General features: G+C 30.2%; 2 long non-coding RNA genes across 2 annotated transcripts; both read right to left on the bottom strand.

The window, feature by feature from the left end:
- Nucleotides 1–70: 70 nt before the first annotated feature.
- LOC149514008 (uncharacterized) lies at nt 71–1,267 on the bottom strand. Its single transcript, XR_016329181.1, has 3 exons — nt 1,130–1,267; nt 721–913; nt 71–479 (listed from the first exon to the last, which is right to left on the bottom strand). It is a non-coding gene; the product is annotated as an uncharacterized LOC149514008 (long non-coding RNA).
- A 59-nt stretch (nt 1,268–1,326) lies between these two features.
- On the bottom strand, nt 1,327–3,926 carry LOC111281347 (uncharacterized). The gene is made up of 3 exons (XR_016329180.1): nt 3,322–3,926; nt 3,155–3,232; nt 1,327–2,416 (listed from the first exon to the last, which is right to left on the bottom strand). It is a non-coding gene; the product is annotated as an uncharacterized LOC111281347 (long non-coding RNA).
- Between the last annotated feature and the right edge of the window lie 13,511 nt (nt 3,927–17,437).

The following is a 17,437-nucleotide window of genomic DNA, read 5'->3' as shown; positions in this document are numbered from 1 at the left end:
GCAGTCAGACGATTCAATATCCGTTGGAGATAATTAGTTGTAATGTGCCAAATTGAATTGGTATTTTTAGAGGATGTTGTCTTCCTCACGTAATTGTTCATCAAATGCCTCCAATATCTCATGTGAAAAAATTGCGAAACAAAAAATTTACTAGACGTATATAGCCATAGGTTTTTAAAAAGTCCATTTTCTTATACATACCTTCTACTTTTCATATGCCACAATTTTGTTAGAATACTTTTCCCCCAATTCATCTGAAATGTTCACATACATACAAGCAGTATCGAAGTCACAGATTAAACATAACCTTAATGGCATTGCCACCACCGATCGCTGGTTTCTAAAACGTCTTCCACCTCTCTCTGAGAAAACCCAAACCTGTGGGTTATGAGAGGCTTCACATCAATCTTACCGCTTATTCTAAACTCAAGGCACAAAGGCAGTGTGTTCTTTTACCGGAAGATTCCAATAACATCAACCTTCCTGCATTTAAACCATCATCATCCAACGAGTGGTGAAGGCACAAAATAGCAAAGACTCCTGAAATCATAGGTTTAATCTCTACAAATCACTGTAACACTTTGATGCAATTTTCATTTGTGAGTACTAGGTTCCAACAATTCACTGTCTAATTCCCCGACAATGGATCACAACTAAACCATACGTAATGCTATAACCAAAATTTTCAAATGAGTTAAATAAATCATTAAAATAAGTAACTTGCCGTTGCAGCAGCTGGAGTGGGACGGACGGTCATCTCGGAATGGCCTATTCCCACAAGGCAAACATTGCTACCGGCACGAGTGGCACTCAGACAGTTTGACATCGTTTTGTTAAAGCCAGCACAATTAAAGCTTACATCTACTCCTGCTCCCATTATTTTACATATTCTTTATACTTCTTCAGGTATGTCCTGTAATATAATGAAATTAGAACATAAAACTGTCTAAAAGTCAGACAATGGAGTAAAAGATCCTCATGACGTTGTATATTTGACAATCCTTGACTTGAAATTTAAATGAATAATGACATTTGAAATAATGATGATTCAGAAAGAATTGAAATGAAGAGAATTTATAGGCATAATTTGCTAGGCAAAAGAAAAAGGGACTTTAAGGATGTTATGAACCTGAATATTAGTTCAAACTGTAACAAATCCATCAGCACCAATATCCTTGGCAACAGAGAGTCGATTGTCATCCATATCTACAATGACAATTCTAGGTGCCCCAAAAGCACGAGCTGCCATCAATAGCAACGAGGCCTATCGGTCCTGCACCCCTGACCAACACATTTGTTTCGACCAACATTAGCTCGGCGACAAGCATGAACCGCTAAGCTCAAGGACTCACACATCACCCCTCCTTCCAAGCTCACATTGTCTGGCAGTTTGAAAAACAAATTGGCAGGATGCACAACCTACGTCAAAAATCAACTTATGCATTACCTTAGCAGTCCAAAAGATATGATTCCATCAAATTCATTTCCAGTCCCTTCAAAGAAAATGACCAACGTTGCATACAATATGATGCCAATGCATGTTTATTTTTAAATGAGAACCACCACATTTTCATCATTGCCTCGTAGCATGATGCCAGACATACTTGAACATTAGCCAAACCTTTAAAACCAACTTGACTGTAGGACAAATCTCCCATGTTTATGCTAGCTTTGAAGAGGATCGCATAATTAGATTGCTTTTATAATGCATAGTTTTTTTTATTATTTTTTTATTTAAGAATATAGTTTTCATTCTCTACATAGTAGGAAAATTCTTTGGCTTGTTAGTGTTGTAAGGTCTCACATCAAGCATGAGTTTAGATGTAACAAAATGACATTTAGAACTACAACAAACATTATATTCAACATAGACCACAATAGAAACAACCGAGTAAGCTGTTAACCGAGTTTGTAACAATTTTAGACACAAGAATCCCAATTTACATTGACAGAATTGTATCCTTGAAGCTTTTTGAATCTGAAAATCAAAGACTACCCATTAGTAAACCTCTAAATAAACTTGAGAATTTTTGGATCAAGGTCCCCTCATAATATATTGTCACCGTAATAAGAAATGCAGCACCCTTAGTTTCACGCTTTCGATGGTTTATTTAATAAGCTATATGTAGTTGGTATTGTAGTAGTAAAATGAAGCACCAGTAAATAAGCTAGAACCCACGCTGAAATGCAGCTTATAGGTTCACCGGATGAGCAAGAGAACCATGACTCGGTGGAGTGGCAAAAAACTTCATTTCACGGCATAGATTGTATCGCCAGCAAAGATCCCTGGTTCCAAAGTCCCACGCTCTCCAGGAACTAAATTCTTGACTGCCCTTCCAACCTCCTCTATGATCCCAGTACACTCAAGCCCAATCATCATTGGTTCTTTCACCCCAAAATCCATACATCCCAATTTCTAAAACACAAAAATTTACAATAAAACTAATGGCAAAGATCAGTAAAAGGATGAATAAATTCATTTTGGTCATCTTCCTGAATAATTTTCCTTTTGATTGGCAAAGAAATGAAGGTAAGGAATAGAAAAGCAGTTTAGAAACGGAGGCAAATTTACTCAAATCAAATACCTGTAACAAGACCAAAAATTTGTCTTTGATTCATTTGTTATAGTCTCAGCAATAAAACGGAAGCTTTGTTAAACTATCAAAATCTGGAAATCTTAGTAAGAACCATATTTGATTAAGGACAAAACTTGAATGAAGTTTTATGTGAAATTCATATTTTATGTGAAGTTCATGAAGTTAATTATTAAAAATGATTAAATAAAAATTTTAATAAAAAATTTAAATCAATAAATTAATAGAATTCAATAAAATTTTTAATAATATGCAAAAAATTTTTTAAAATTATTATTTATAATTTAAATTTGATCGATACTTATTCATCCATAAAAATTATCAAAACTTTTAATAAAAATATTAATACAAAAAATATATTAAATTTTTTTCAAAATTTTCACAAAACAAAAACTTTCAATTTATGGATTTGATTTTTTTTTATTTTAGTTATTACTTAACCGATTTTAACAAAAAAAAAAAAAAAAACGTCACAAACTTCATTTAAAACTTAATTTAAATGTTTCCCATTTGATTAATGTATATTAAAAAAGCAAGAACTAGCTGCAAGAAGGATATACCTTTAGGTAGTGAGCATCACTTACACAGATACCAACAGCTTTCATACTAACTCTGGAATCATAGGGTCCTTAAATAAACTTTTTTAAGGAACAAAGGAGTAGTAATCAATCAATAAGAAAGAAAATGGACAAAAGAACATGGTAAACACTGATCATAAACATCATACCAAGAGGAGGGAGGTTGAATGGTTGAATCTTGAGGGTGTTGAGACCCACAAGACAAGCAGCAATGTTTTATTCTTCTCCATTTTTGGCTTCTTCATGGGATTTCCCTCTTTTTCTCATTTTCTTCACACTTGCACAGTTTCAAACTGTACTTTGTTTAGAGGGGACTGGATTTGTGCTCAAAGTTTTTATTATTTTTAAAAGTATCTCTTTTAAAAAATGTTTGTGAATAAGAGGGGTGGAAAGGAATCTGATGCAAGGAGAGATACGTTGTGGATAATAAACAAATATTAATGGTATGATTTTATATACGAAGAGTAGCTTTGCTTTCCGCGACATCTCTTCGGAAAGAACTTGATATTTTGCATTAGGTTGATTTTCTCATGTAAACATCAAATTTATTTGGATTCTCTGGATTTTAAATTTTATCAAGTTTTATCATGTTTTTGGGACCGAAAGGTTCGATTTCAATTTCCTTGACTCATGGCCCAAGACAAAGCTCATTTGATGGCTCATTTTTGTTTATTTAGCTTTAGTTTAATTTTTATTTGATAATTTTTAAATGGTATTAAAATAATTTTTTTTAAAAAAATGGGGGTACAATGATGGTGGGTGCCGTGCACTGCATGGTATCCCAGTTGCCTAAGCCACCACCAACTCCTTGAGCCACTACCTATTCCCTGAGCCACCACTTGCCCCCTGAGTCATCAATTGCCCTAACAGCAACAACTGTCCCCTATCGTTATCTCTCTTGCAGTCAAAAAAAACTTTGCTAGAAAGAATAAAACATAGGGAATAGAAAACAAAAAAGAAGACTTTTCCAAAATATTTAAAAAAGAAAAAAAACCACCAAAAAGGGGGGAAAATTCTACAAAAATTTACAAAAAAAGAAGAGTTTATGTCCAACCAAAAAAAAAAAAAAAAACCTTTCTAGCCTACAAAAACAACAAACCAAAACCAAACATAGAAAACTCAAAAAAAAAAAAAAAAACATAGTCCTTTCGAGCAGGGAACCAACACCAAGGAAAAAAAAAGTAACTAGTTTTAGATTTTTTTTTTCGGGTTTGAACCAAAGGGGTTTACTTAGATCTAGGTTGTTTGGGATTTTTTTTTTTTTGGTTGAAAAAGAGGCTAAATTGTTAAAAAGAGGTTGAAATGAGCTTTTAGGGAGTTTTTTGGGCTTTTTGACAATTGACATGGCGGTTGGCAATTGACAATGATGAAAAGCATGGCAACCAGTAAGGTGGAGAGCTATGGTTAGTACGACGAAAGATGATTGGATTCTAGGTCTGTTGGGGAAAGTTGACAGAGTTTTTTTGAAGGTTTTTTTTTAAAGGATGAAAATGAGCTAAATAAATATGGCTTTTAGATAAAAGAATGAGGCCTAAAACGATGCCGTATAGGCCTTTTGGATCCACGTGTCAACCCACTAATTGATTGAAAACCCCTGCACCTAACCCGCCACAGCCCCCTCATTCAGCTTTCAACCAATTCAATTGAACCGCTCATCCGAAACCAGACCGTTGTTGAACTACTAGTTTCCTTACCAAATTGAGGTAATCTAATCAAATCGAACCGAAAGCTATTGAACCTCTCTAGACCGATCGATTCAGAAAATTTTATATTTTTATATTTTTTATATATTTATTTATTATTATTTTGTTATTTATTTTCTTGTTCACACATATTTTAATTTTGAATTTTCCAAAAAAAATACATTCTTTTAAAAATAATATTAAAAAATGAAAATAATTTCTAAACTTTTGATAAGTTTAAATGTGAAAAAAATTAAAAATAATTAAAAAATAAAAAAAATTCTTTTTCGATGATGAGATTTTAAGATATTCCAAGTAACGATGCCTACAAAATATTTAGGTGAGAAGATTTTTTTTTTAAAATACTACCAGTATATTAGAGTATTTATAAAAAATTTTCAATACAATAAAAAAATTTTTTTTTTGTAAAATAAAATAAAATAAAACAAAATTGAATAAATAAATAAATAAAAATAATAAAAAGTAAGGGAAAAGAAAATTTTACTCAATGGTGAGATTTTAAGATATTTCAAGTAGTATTACCTTAAAAAAACTCTATGTGAGAAGATTTTTTTAAATATTACTAGTGTATTAGAATATTTATAAAAATTTTTATTTTCTTCTATGAAATATATAGAAATTAAAAAAACCAATATTTTGTTAAAAAAATAAAATATATGCATTGATATTTTATCACATTGCATGCATGTCCTTGTATTTATGAAAATTAAATATGAGCCTCTAAAATGAGATTCTAAGGTATTACAAGTAACGATGTCTAAGAAATCTTTAGATGACGAAAAATTCTTTTGATGTTACCAATGTATTGGAACATTCTAAAAATTCGTTAAATAAAATGGTTCCAATTTATTTTTTTCGAATAAAAATTAAGCAATAATAAAAAATAATAAGAAAGAGAATAAAAAATTAAATTTCAATAAATAAAGAAAGTTAAGGAAATTATTTTTTTAAACATCCAAATTAAGACCATTTTCATTAAGATCAATAGATAACATGTAATTAATTGATACCATTTTAAAAGGGTACTATGGGGTGCTAATCTTTCTCACGCATAATCAACTTTCAGATTCAAACTGTTTTGTAGACCTAAAAATTATCTTTTTAATAAGTTTTCATTAATTTTAAGATTTCTAAAAAGATTAGTGGAGGAGACTCCATTTTTTTCTTGTTGTTTTCAAATTTGTCAGGCAGCTCCAAAATAGTTACGACCATTTGGTGACTCCACTAGGGAAGTCATTTTTTTTAAAGTCAAGCCAAAAATTAATTATGTGTTATTCTTAATTTTGATTTTAACAGTTTTAATCGATATTTAATTTTATTTTTACTTTTCTTTTAATAAAAAAAACAATAAAAAAAATCAAAAACAAATTGAAAGCAAAAAGGAAAAATTTTATTCGCATTATTTTTTTAACTTTGCCTTTTGTTCATTCTTTATTTTATTTTTTTTGTATATATTATTCTCAATAAATTAGGAGATATTTGAACACAAGATGACATGTCGCACTTTATGTATGACTCTATACCTGAGCTTTATCCCTTATAGGAGAAAATAAAGTACATATGCTTTCTTGAGGTAATAACCTTCACAATGGTAAGGGAAATACTTCCACTCAAATTGAAATTTTTTCATTCATAACCTATAATAAGTGAGGATTAGGGTGCCTTACTAGTCCAGCGTGGACGATAGTGAGGAATAATTTAAGAACCTTTAAATGCATGTCAATTTGAACAAAGAATATAATAAGTTGTAGAAAGCCAACCTTAGGTAGAGCCTCGCCCACCTTGTTATAGAAGATTCCTAAGTCCAAAATGTGCAAAAATAAAAATAGTGAGTGTTATAACGTATAGATTCATAAACCTATAACTAGACACAAGCTAAGGAGTCATTACCAATTTTTTTTTTGTTAAAATGTGATTAACCACTTAAGTGAATCTATCTTCTTAAGAATATCCTAAGCTTGAGTAAGGATCTCTAAAAGAATAGGTTTCGGTTTGCATTTCAGAACTAAGTGTAAGAGTTTAGTTATATATGGGGAATGTTATAGCACCCTTATACGCTCATCCAAAGGACAGTACCATTTTATTTTAAATTATCCTAAGGGTCTATAGTTTTAATGGTCTTTTTTTATATGCTTAATGTTTAAATATTAGAAATAATTTTTAATATTTCTCTATCAATCTGGTAAATTTTCTAAAAATACTTCCTCACCTCAAGAGTATTTAAGAATCCCATTTATTTTCTTGAAAAAAGATTTAATCAAGTATTTTCTTATTAAAATTTTTTATTTTATTGAAAATATATCTAATTCTTCCATAATTTAGGCCTAACTTAGAAATATTTTTTCTCCTAGAAATTTCTTAGATAATCATTCATTTGCGATTACAAGGAATTTCATCCTCGAAATTTATTCTTTATTCTACAAGTTTCGTTCCTAAATTTTTCACTATTTGGGTTTATTCAGAAATACCTTACAAATTTCATTTCTAAATTCTCCATCATTTGGGTTAAATTTAGAATCTAAAAATAATATGACAATTATTTTTGAAGTCCCCTCTAAATTCATCTACCATTTGAGTTGAATTTAAAAAAAAAAAAACCTTTCATCTATAAATCTCATAGAAGCTTAGCCATTTGTGATTACTTGAGATTTCATTCTTAAATAATTGTCAAATATTTTCACAAAATTTTTTTATTTTTTTAATTTATATATTTTTTATTTGAAAAAGAATACAATTACTTTTATTGAAATTTCTTCTAAATTATTCTACAATTTGGGTCAAATTTAAAAAAATTTCTCATTTAAGGAGTTCTTAGAAAAATTATCATTTAAAAATTTTAAAAATCTCATCATTGGATAATTATTAATTCAATCCCAAAATTTTATTAAATTTACTTATGTATTTTATTATTTTTAAAAAAAATTAAAAAATAAATATGAATTATTATTAGCGAAACTTTATCTGAATTTTTCTTCCATTTGGGTTAAATTTAAAAAAAAATTTTTCACCTAGAAATTTTCTAGAAATTAACCATTTGTAATTTCTTAAAATTTCATCTTTAGGTAATTACTATTTATTTTCAAAATTTTATTAAAAATTTATTTTTTATAATTATTTTTATAATATTTTCTAATTTTTCCTAAAAGTTTCATAGAAATTTAATCATGTATGAAATTTCAAAAAATAAATAACTTATAAAAATAAGTAAATAAACAAATAAACTAAACTAAAAAAATAAATAAATACAAATGAAAAAGATGTACAAAAAAAGGTCAGCTCGGCTTAATTGGTATTGCAACTCAGCTGCATACATGGGAATGGCTGGGGCGGCTTAGGAGTTAGCTTGGCTTGGCTCACCCATAGCGTAAAGAAGGCGGGTTACAGGTTTAAGTTGCGCTATGGGTCGGGTTGGATGGGTCAATGCAAAACACATAGATCCTTTTTGAATTAAATCTTGCAAAACAAGGTGTTTAATCCAATATATATAATGTCTAAATCTTTTTTTTTAGAATGTCTCTTTACTTTCTCTCTCTAATTTTTCCTTTGCTTCTCTCTCTTTTTTTTGGAATTTTTAGAAAATGATCACCAGTCATCTGCAAGCTCACTGGATTATGGGAATTTGGCTTTGCTAAAAAGTTAGCCAAAATCTTCACTGGTCATCGAACGGTTGTTAAAGTTTCACTAGAATCTGGGTTTGATGCTAGATTCTAGAAACTTGGCCGAAATCCCACCAAGAAAATCAAATTTTGTCAAAAAATTCAACCTGCAACTGAAAATTTTTTAGAAAAAAATTCCAAAAAAAATTTCAACGACACCCCATTGATAAATCTTGACCTCTTAAATATATTTCTTTATAAATTTTCCTTCAAAACAACTCTTAAAATCCCACAAAATCAAAATTCTACCTAGAATTTAAATTTACTATTTTAAGAATTTGTTTAACTTCTTTTACTATATGTGTTTTTTATTTGTTGTTGATTTGTGTTTGCCTTCTATTTTGCTCTCAGTATTGTCATGTGTTTTTTTTTTATGTTGATAATTGCATGTCTTTTTATAATACAGTTCCCTTACTTGAATAGAGTTTCACTTGTCATTAAAATCTTCAAATCGTGTTTATCTTTTCACCAAATTGAAATTGAATAAAAATCCTTTCCATTCAAATTGAATTATCAACTAAGGATAATAGTTCAACTAAACCTCATCATTGGTCAATCTTCTAGCCAATTACAATTCAGTTTTTTCAATTATCCTTTTCTTTTTTTAAAACTACTAACATGATAAAACAAAAAATAAAAATAAAAACAATAACATTTCACTTAAATAAAGAACAAACTAAAAAGATAAAATAACTAAACAAATAAAATTAAAAAATTAAAATAAAAACATAAAATTATCATAAAGTCATAAATTGAAAATACAAAAAAATATGAACAATTGGACTTAGATAGGGCTCGAGCCCCACTCAGTTTGGACTTGATCAGTTTGGGCTCGGATCAAATAAAGTATCTATAATAAGTTTAAAAAAAAACAACAAAACAAAAAAAATAAAAAATCTCACAAAATTTTTCATTCTCAAACCGCATCCTCACACTAACTCAATTTTGCTTTCTTTTCTTTTTCCTTTTACATAAATCATATCATATAGTTCCACATTAAGGTATTTGCTCAAAAATACCTTTCTTCCAAGAAGTTCTTTCATGAAACTTGTAAAATTATAGATTTGCTTATCATCTATGAATGTCCAATGTGATTCATTTAATGAAGTACATGTTTGGTTAAAAAAAGCCCAGCAAAAGAATAGGGATTGTTTACCTACCAATTATATGTCTGAATTACCCTAAAAGATGCATTTGGATCTCACCTAAAATAATTTAAAAGATTTAGCCATTATCTAGGGTCAGTTAAGTGAAGAAAAAAAAAAGATTTTGTAGAAAGTATGGGCAGATTACATCCTTCATTCTTGTGGTGATTGAAGAACAGTTGATGAGAACAACTATATAGTTTTGGAACCTATCCTATAGATGTTTCACTTTTAATCAGAAAAATTTAGTGCTAACCATTGAAGAGTACTTGGTTTTGCTCGAGATAGAATTATAGTGTCTGAATAAAGTGTTTACTCGAAGCCAAAATTAGGTTACCACGAAAAAGTTGGCCAAGCTTATAGGGTTTAAAGTGAAAACCATAAATTCTTTCGCGACGCCTAAAGGTGAACATCTCAATATCCATTGGGACTTTCTCTGTAATTTTGTTCAAAGGCATTTAGATGATGATTAAGGCATCGTTGTGTTTGCCTTAGCATTATATGGTATTATAATCTTCCTAAAGACTTTGGGCTACATTGAGATATCCATGGTGGACTTTTTTAAGCAAATTGAAACCTGAGCAATTAACCCTACACTAGTAATCTTAGCCGAAATCATAAGGTCATTGAATTTCTATCAACAAAATGAAAAATGATGCTTTATAAGGTGTGTACCAGTGTTGTATGTATAGGTCAAAAGTCACTTCAATTGTGCAAAGAGTGCAATCTCAAAGCCATATCTTTGAAACAAAGCACTAATCACAAAATTTCATAAAAGTCAATGGCTGATGTTGAAGACTAAGGAAGAATAGATTTTATTTCTGCAAAGACTTACTGGGGATGAAATAAAATGGATGATGCCATGGATGCCTCACGTGCCTATGTTGTATCAAGGAAGAGATGAACAATGGATACCATTGTTAGGAATATGGGGTGTGATAAGTTATGCTCTACTAATGGTGCTGAGGTAATTTGATGCAAAGTAGTTTGTTCCTACTATTCATGGCTTCGCTCAAGTGGAATTCACTTATGAAGAGCCTAATCCACTAAAAACATTGAAGTAGTTAATCCAAGTATGGAAAAAAAATGAAGGATGAGATTAGGGCCTCTCCTAAAAAAAAGTCATTCATGATTGCTAGATTTGAATAATAAAACAACTCAAAGACACAGTATTCCCTTCTAATAATGGCTCACATCAATCGTTAACTTTTTAATAGAAGTGCAATTATCAGAAGTTAAGTATGTTAGAAAGGAATTGAAATTTGAAAAGGAAAAAATAAGAAAAGAAAATTTAAGACTTTATGAGATAATGAGACAATTGGATACGAAGCAGAAGTACAAAAAAATAGATTGGAGAAGGTCATAACAAAACAAGATATGGCCAACAATGATTTAAAATATCTGTACCAAGAAAATAAAAAATTGTGAGTCCAACTCAAGACTGGCAAAATTACGAAATCTTACATCAGTTGGCAATGTGAAACAAACAAGCTTTGAGAGGAAATGAACCAGTGGAAAGGCCAAGCTCAAGAAAAATAAGAAAAGGCTGCCAAAATTTTTCAAGAATGTCAGAATTTGGAGAGATTATACTCTACAACTTCAACATGATTGGTGGCATGCCAAAAAGAAAAGGAGAAGTTGAAGATTATGCTTGCAAAAGAAAGAAAAAAGTACCTTGAAGTACTTAATGAAATAAAATCGTTTCACCAAGTGATCCAAGGGTCAAAGTAATAACTATAAGACCACAAGAATCATATTTCAACGATCATAAATGAATGGTAAAAAAGGAAAAAAGATTGGATCTTACATGTGATCCGTAAAGAGATGCCCATATAAAGTGAAAAACAGAAAACCTAGGAAGGCAACAATACATAAAGCACCTAACCAGTCAAGTTTGCATGGTAGTGAATAAAGTATGAGAAATGATTGAAAAAGCAGAGGCATTAAGGCAAAAAGTCAATCTCGTAGGAGAATATGAACAACGCCTAGTAAACTTTCTAGATGATGTTAAGGATCATTATAAGGAAGTCAAATGTTTTTATGGATATAATTTTAGAATGATAAACTTCATGTAACAAAAGTTATTTGGAATTAGTGAAAGTTCTAGTATTGACATTTGTCCAAGAGCAAATATTCTTCATTTGCATTCATTCATCATGTCCACCATTTTTGTTTTAATAATCATATTTAAAAAAAAAACCACAAAAAAAGTTAAAAAGAAAAATTCCAACTCATTGTATTTTGATATTTTAAAAAATTATGATAATAAAGGTTCAAGAATAGCTTACCCACTAAAAATTTTAACTTAATTTACTTGACATTCATACAACACCAAGGTTTAAATAAGAATTATGAAATAAGAACAGGCCAGTCAATTTGAAAAGATTGAAAAAGCACAAGAAGAACTAAAAGAAGATCTTAATAAGATAATGGACATGCTTAAGAATCTTGATCAAAAAATGGTAGAAGGAAATCCTAGATTTAAAAAGCAATCTCTAGACATGGTAGATCTTGTATATCCTCTAGGGTTTGAGCCCTAACAACCCTCAACTTTTCAAGAAGCTAGAGTGTAAATTCTTACTCCCAAGGGATATTTATATACTTATCTAGGAATGATATCTACACCTACTCCAAGATAGTTCTAAAATCTTATCTTGGTAGAGAAACCATCTGAGCCAATCCTAATTCCTCACTTGAATGATCCTAAGGAGAAAGAAAAGCTAAAGATGAAAACATTTGAGTAAGTGGAAGATATAATTGCCTAACAGATGATGAAATTATTAGAAGAAAGATTTAAGACCATAAAAGGAGTGGATTTTTATGGCTCATTAGACACAGCTGAGTTTTGTTTGGTCTTAGACATAGTTATCCCACCTAAATTAAAAGTTTTTTAGTTTGAAAAATATGATAGTATAAAATATCTAATGACTCATGTCATTATATATTGTCATAAAATGACTATGTATGCTCATGATGAAAAGTTACTGATACACATATTTTAAGATAACTTTACAAATTATGTAGTTAGATGGTATGTTTAATTAGATAGAACTCATATCTATTCTTGAAAGAAGCTCATGAAGCTATTTATTATGCAATACCAACATGTCACATTTTTTGCTCCAGATTGTTTCTCTTTGTAGAGCATGGAAAAGAAGGCAACTAAAAACTTCAAAGAATGTGCAAGGAGATAGAGAGATGTGGCCACATAAGTACAACTTTTGCTTAATAAAAAAAAACTGTCATGTTTGTTAACATCTTGAAAGCACCATACTATGAAAAGATTGATTGGCAATGTGACTAAGAACTTTACAGATATGGTGATCTCATATAAGATTATTAGAAATGTCATAAAAAATGGCAAGCTTAATATAAGAGAGATAAGTGGTGCAAAAAAAAGTAGAGCTCTCAAAAAAAAAGTGAAGCCTAAGCAATGAAATATATAGGGCAATAGATTAGAGATTTTACTCCATATTTTGTACTAATGTACCAAACTCTTTATGTTCCTATAAATAATGTGACATCTGTCCCTCATCCATACCAGTTGATACAATAACTAGCTTATCCACCTTATTGTAGCCATCTTTTCAGACACCCTACCTATGCACATAACTATCCTATTGTATCTACTAGACCAGAATGAAGACCTAACCCAAACAGTGGTCCAAGAGCCTTTAGAAATACCTAAGAAAAATTTTTTTTTGACCTTATCTCCATGATATACATGGACTTATCCCCTCAACTTTTTGAGAAACATTTGCTAGCACATGTTATTGTTGAACTATTTAAATCTTCGTATCCCAAATGGTATGATCCTAATGCATATTATGATTATCATTATAGAAATCTAAGCCATTCTACGAAGAACTACACTATTTTAAAGCGCAAGGTGCCAGGGTTAATCAAAGAAGGAACGTTAAACTTTGATACTAGCTAACAAAAAGCTTCAAATGTTAATGAAAATCTTCTACCAAATCATACTTGACCAGTAATAAATGTTTTAATTAATGGGTGGGCATGCTATGTAAAAAAAGTGATAGATAAAGTCAAAACTTTAATGGCTAAAGTGTTTGAAGCTGTGATTAAGGCTAGTATATTGGAACCAATAAAACCTTACAATTGTCCTGGGATGATTAACTCAACTAAAAGTTACAATTATCACAAAAGTGCTTTAAGGCATTTTTTGAGAATTATGACCAATTCTATCAAGAAGTACAAAGGTTGATAGACAAAGGTCAAATAGAATTCTATGAAAAAAGTAAAAATTTGTAAAAAACTTAGATGTCCACCATTGATACAAGGATGAAATTTATGCATAGATTAGAGATTATCTATTATGTTGAAAAGCCGACCCCAATGCCAAAAAAGCCCATCTCCCGATTGGTAATGACTATTAAAGTCCATAACTTTTTTTCATATAAGAGTGGTAAGGTAGTTTTATGAAAATATGATTGTGATGTTATGGTTAACCCAGATACCACAAACATAATAGGCATAAGAGGTATGACCCAGAGTGAGGGATGTTACACTTAGGAATATTAGAGAAAGCTAAGAAAGAAAAAGCCTAAGTTAGAGAAGAAAACAGAAGTTAGAGCAACCCTATGGCAGTCATTGATAAAAAATACCAAAAGCCAGTTTCTGAGAATAAAGCTTGTGAATTTTTGAAATTGATTAAGCATGGTGAGTATAGCATGGTAGAATAGTTGAATAAGATATCAACTAGAATTTCACTATTTTCATTCTTGTTAAGTTTAGAGTCACACTATAATGCTTTATTAAAAGTGTTGAATCAAGCATATGTGTTTCATATTGTATTCGTTAAGTATGTGAAATTGCTTGTTGATAATCTAACGATCTCAAACTACATCTATTTCAATGTTAGAGAGATTCTTTCAAAAGGTCGAAGAAGTACCAAGGCTCTTCATATTATTATAAAATGCAAAAGTCATATAATGGCTAAGGTTCTAAATTATAATGGCTTATCAATTAATGTTATGCCTATGACTACTTTGGTAAAACTACTTGTTGATGGATCTTACATGAAGCCTAGTTATATGGTTGTTCAAGCCTTCGATGGGATTTAAAGAGAGATGTTAGAAGATATAAAAATGTTGTTGTAGATTGGCCTTTGCACTTTCAATGTGAAATTCCAAGTTATGGATATTTTTTCCTCATGTAGTTGTTTGTTGGGTAAATCGTGGATTCATATGGTTGATGTTGTTCCATCCTTATTGCATCAAAAAGTTAAATTCATTGTTGATGGAAGGCTTACAAGTATGGTAAGAGAAGAATACTTGTTAGTTACCCAACTAGTAAATGCTCCTTATGTGAAAATAGCAAACGAAGCCCTATACTGCTTTTATAGGTTATTTTAGATTGCCAACACTAGATTTGTGGCTAAAGGGTCTAAATTATATTCATAACACCTATTTATGACTATTAAAATGGTTGTCAAATAGCTTACTAGAATAGGATGGCAACTTAGAACTAAACTTGAAAAAAATCTATAAGGAATCACAAAGCCATGAACAATATATGGTAAGAAAGACAGATTTGGCTTGGGGTATAAACTGACAAAAGAGGACAGAATGAAAATGATGAATGCGAAAAAAGAAAAGAGAATGGCTAATCTCGAAGGATATAAGCCAGAGTCGGAGTAAATGGTCATTCCTTACCTCTATGATTCTTTCCATTTAAGAGGATGCATCTATCCAGATTTACTTGAAGCTGCAAGTGTAAAATTGGTGGAAGCTTTTTCAAAGCTGGCCATTTAGATGGTGGACAATGTACTATGAAACTTTAAATCCCTAATTGCTCATTCTATAAGTATTAAAAGATCTTTTATGGTGTTTTATGTTTGTCATTTTAATAAAAGACTTAAAATAAGCATTTGCATTTTTTTTATTACTTTCACTTTCATTCATTCAATCCATTTTTCTTTTCATTCCCCTTTTATTATTTTTTTATCATTCCACTATTGTGTGCCAATATTTTTTTAATCTCACCCATTTATAGGTTCCCAAATAATGAATATGAAGATAATCATGATAATAATCTTGGATTTGATTTCGAAAACCCAATTCATGTTGATGAACTTGATAATGAAAAAGACTCAAACAATTACACTACTTCCTGATTTGTTGAAATCAATAGAACATGAAGATAAGCCAATTGAGCCCAATCAAAAAATTACCAAATTAGTGAATTTGGACGATGATAAAAATAGAAGAGGTTAAAGTTAGGACATTCTTTTTACCAACTGATAGGCAAAGGCTCAAAGAACTACTTCAAAAGATGTGGATGTGTTTGCATAGTCTTACTAGGATATGCTAGGACTCAGCACTGATATTGTAAAACACAAATTATCTTTGAAACCAGAATACAAGTAGGTATAGGCAAAAATTAAGATACATGAAGCTAGAAATGTTATTGAAAATTAAAGAGACAGTGAAAAAGTAATTTGATGTTAGATTTTTAAAGATGGTAAAATATCCCGAATGGGTACCAACATAGTGTCAGTTCCTAAAAAGAATGAAAATTTGAGAATATGTGTCAATTATTGAAATCTGAATAGGGCAAATCCCAAGGATAATTTTTTTTTACCCCATATTGATACCTTAGTAGATAACATTGGTCGACATTCCACATTTTCTTTTATGGATAGCTTTTTAAGCTATAATCAGATTAAGATGGCTCGAGATGATATGGAGGAGACAACATTTATGACAATATAGGGGACATTTTGTTACAAAATCATGCCTTTTGGATTAAAAAATACTGGTGCTACTTATTAAAGAGCTATAATGACTCTATTTTGTGATGTGATGCATAAAGAGATAGAAATATATATAGATTATATGATTGCAAAGTCTCGTGAATGAGAGGATCATGTAGTCATTCTTAAAAAGTTGTATGATAGGATGATAAAATTTTAACTAAAGTTGAATCCTGCCAAATGTACATTTGGTCCTTAATCAAAAAAATTGTTGGGCTTTGTGGTTAATGAAAGAGGAATCAAAATGGATCTAGATAAGATACGTGCCATTTAAAACTTAACCCTTTTCTCGTACCCTAAAAAAGTGTGAAACATTTTAAGGAGATTGAACTATATGCTTGTTTCATCTCTCAACTAACCTACAAATGTGATCTTATTTTCAAGCTTCTTAGAAAATATGATCCAAAAAAATGGAATGATAAATGCTAAGAAGTTTTTGATAAAGTCAAAGAATATTTATCAAATCTGCTTGTGTTGGTGCCGTTAGTTTTGGGAAGCTTTTAATTTTGTATTTAGCAATACATAAAAATTCAATGAGATGTGTACTAAGACAAAGAGATGAAACTAATAAGAATAAACGAGCAATTTACTACTTAAGCAAAAAATAAAATAATTATAAGTCTAAGTATTCACAACTGGAGAAGATATATTGTGCATTGGCCTAGACAGCACGAACGCTAAGAAAATACATGTTTTATCATACTACTTCACTCATAGCAAAGTTGGACCCCATTAAGTTTATCTTTGAGAAACCTTCATTGACAAAGAGAATAGCATGATGGTAAGTTATGCTTTTAGAATATGATATTGTTTATGTAACTTAAAAGGCTATTAAAGGAAGTGTAATAGCCAAGTTCCTTGTCGATCATGCAGTTAAAGATTATGAACTAATGAAACTTGATTTTTTTAATGAAGATGTGATAGTCATTGAAGAGAAAGAACCAGTTGAGAAATCTTGAAAGATGTATTTGATGAAGTTGCTAATG

Source organism: Durio zibethinus, chromosome 17, assembly GCF_047325235.1.
Source record: "Durio zibethinus cultivar Kanyao isolate XHJ-2024 chromosome 17, ASM4732523v1, whole genome shotgun sequence".
Taxonomy (NCBI): domain Eukaryota; kingdom Viridiplantae; phylum Streptophyta; class Magnoliopsida; order Malvales; family Malvaceae; genus Durio; species Durio zibethinus.
The sequence above is the reverse complement of the archived record's forward strand: the minus strand, read 5'-3'. Positions and strand labels throughout refer to the sequence as shown.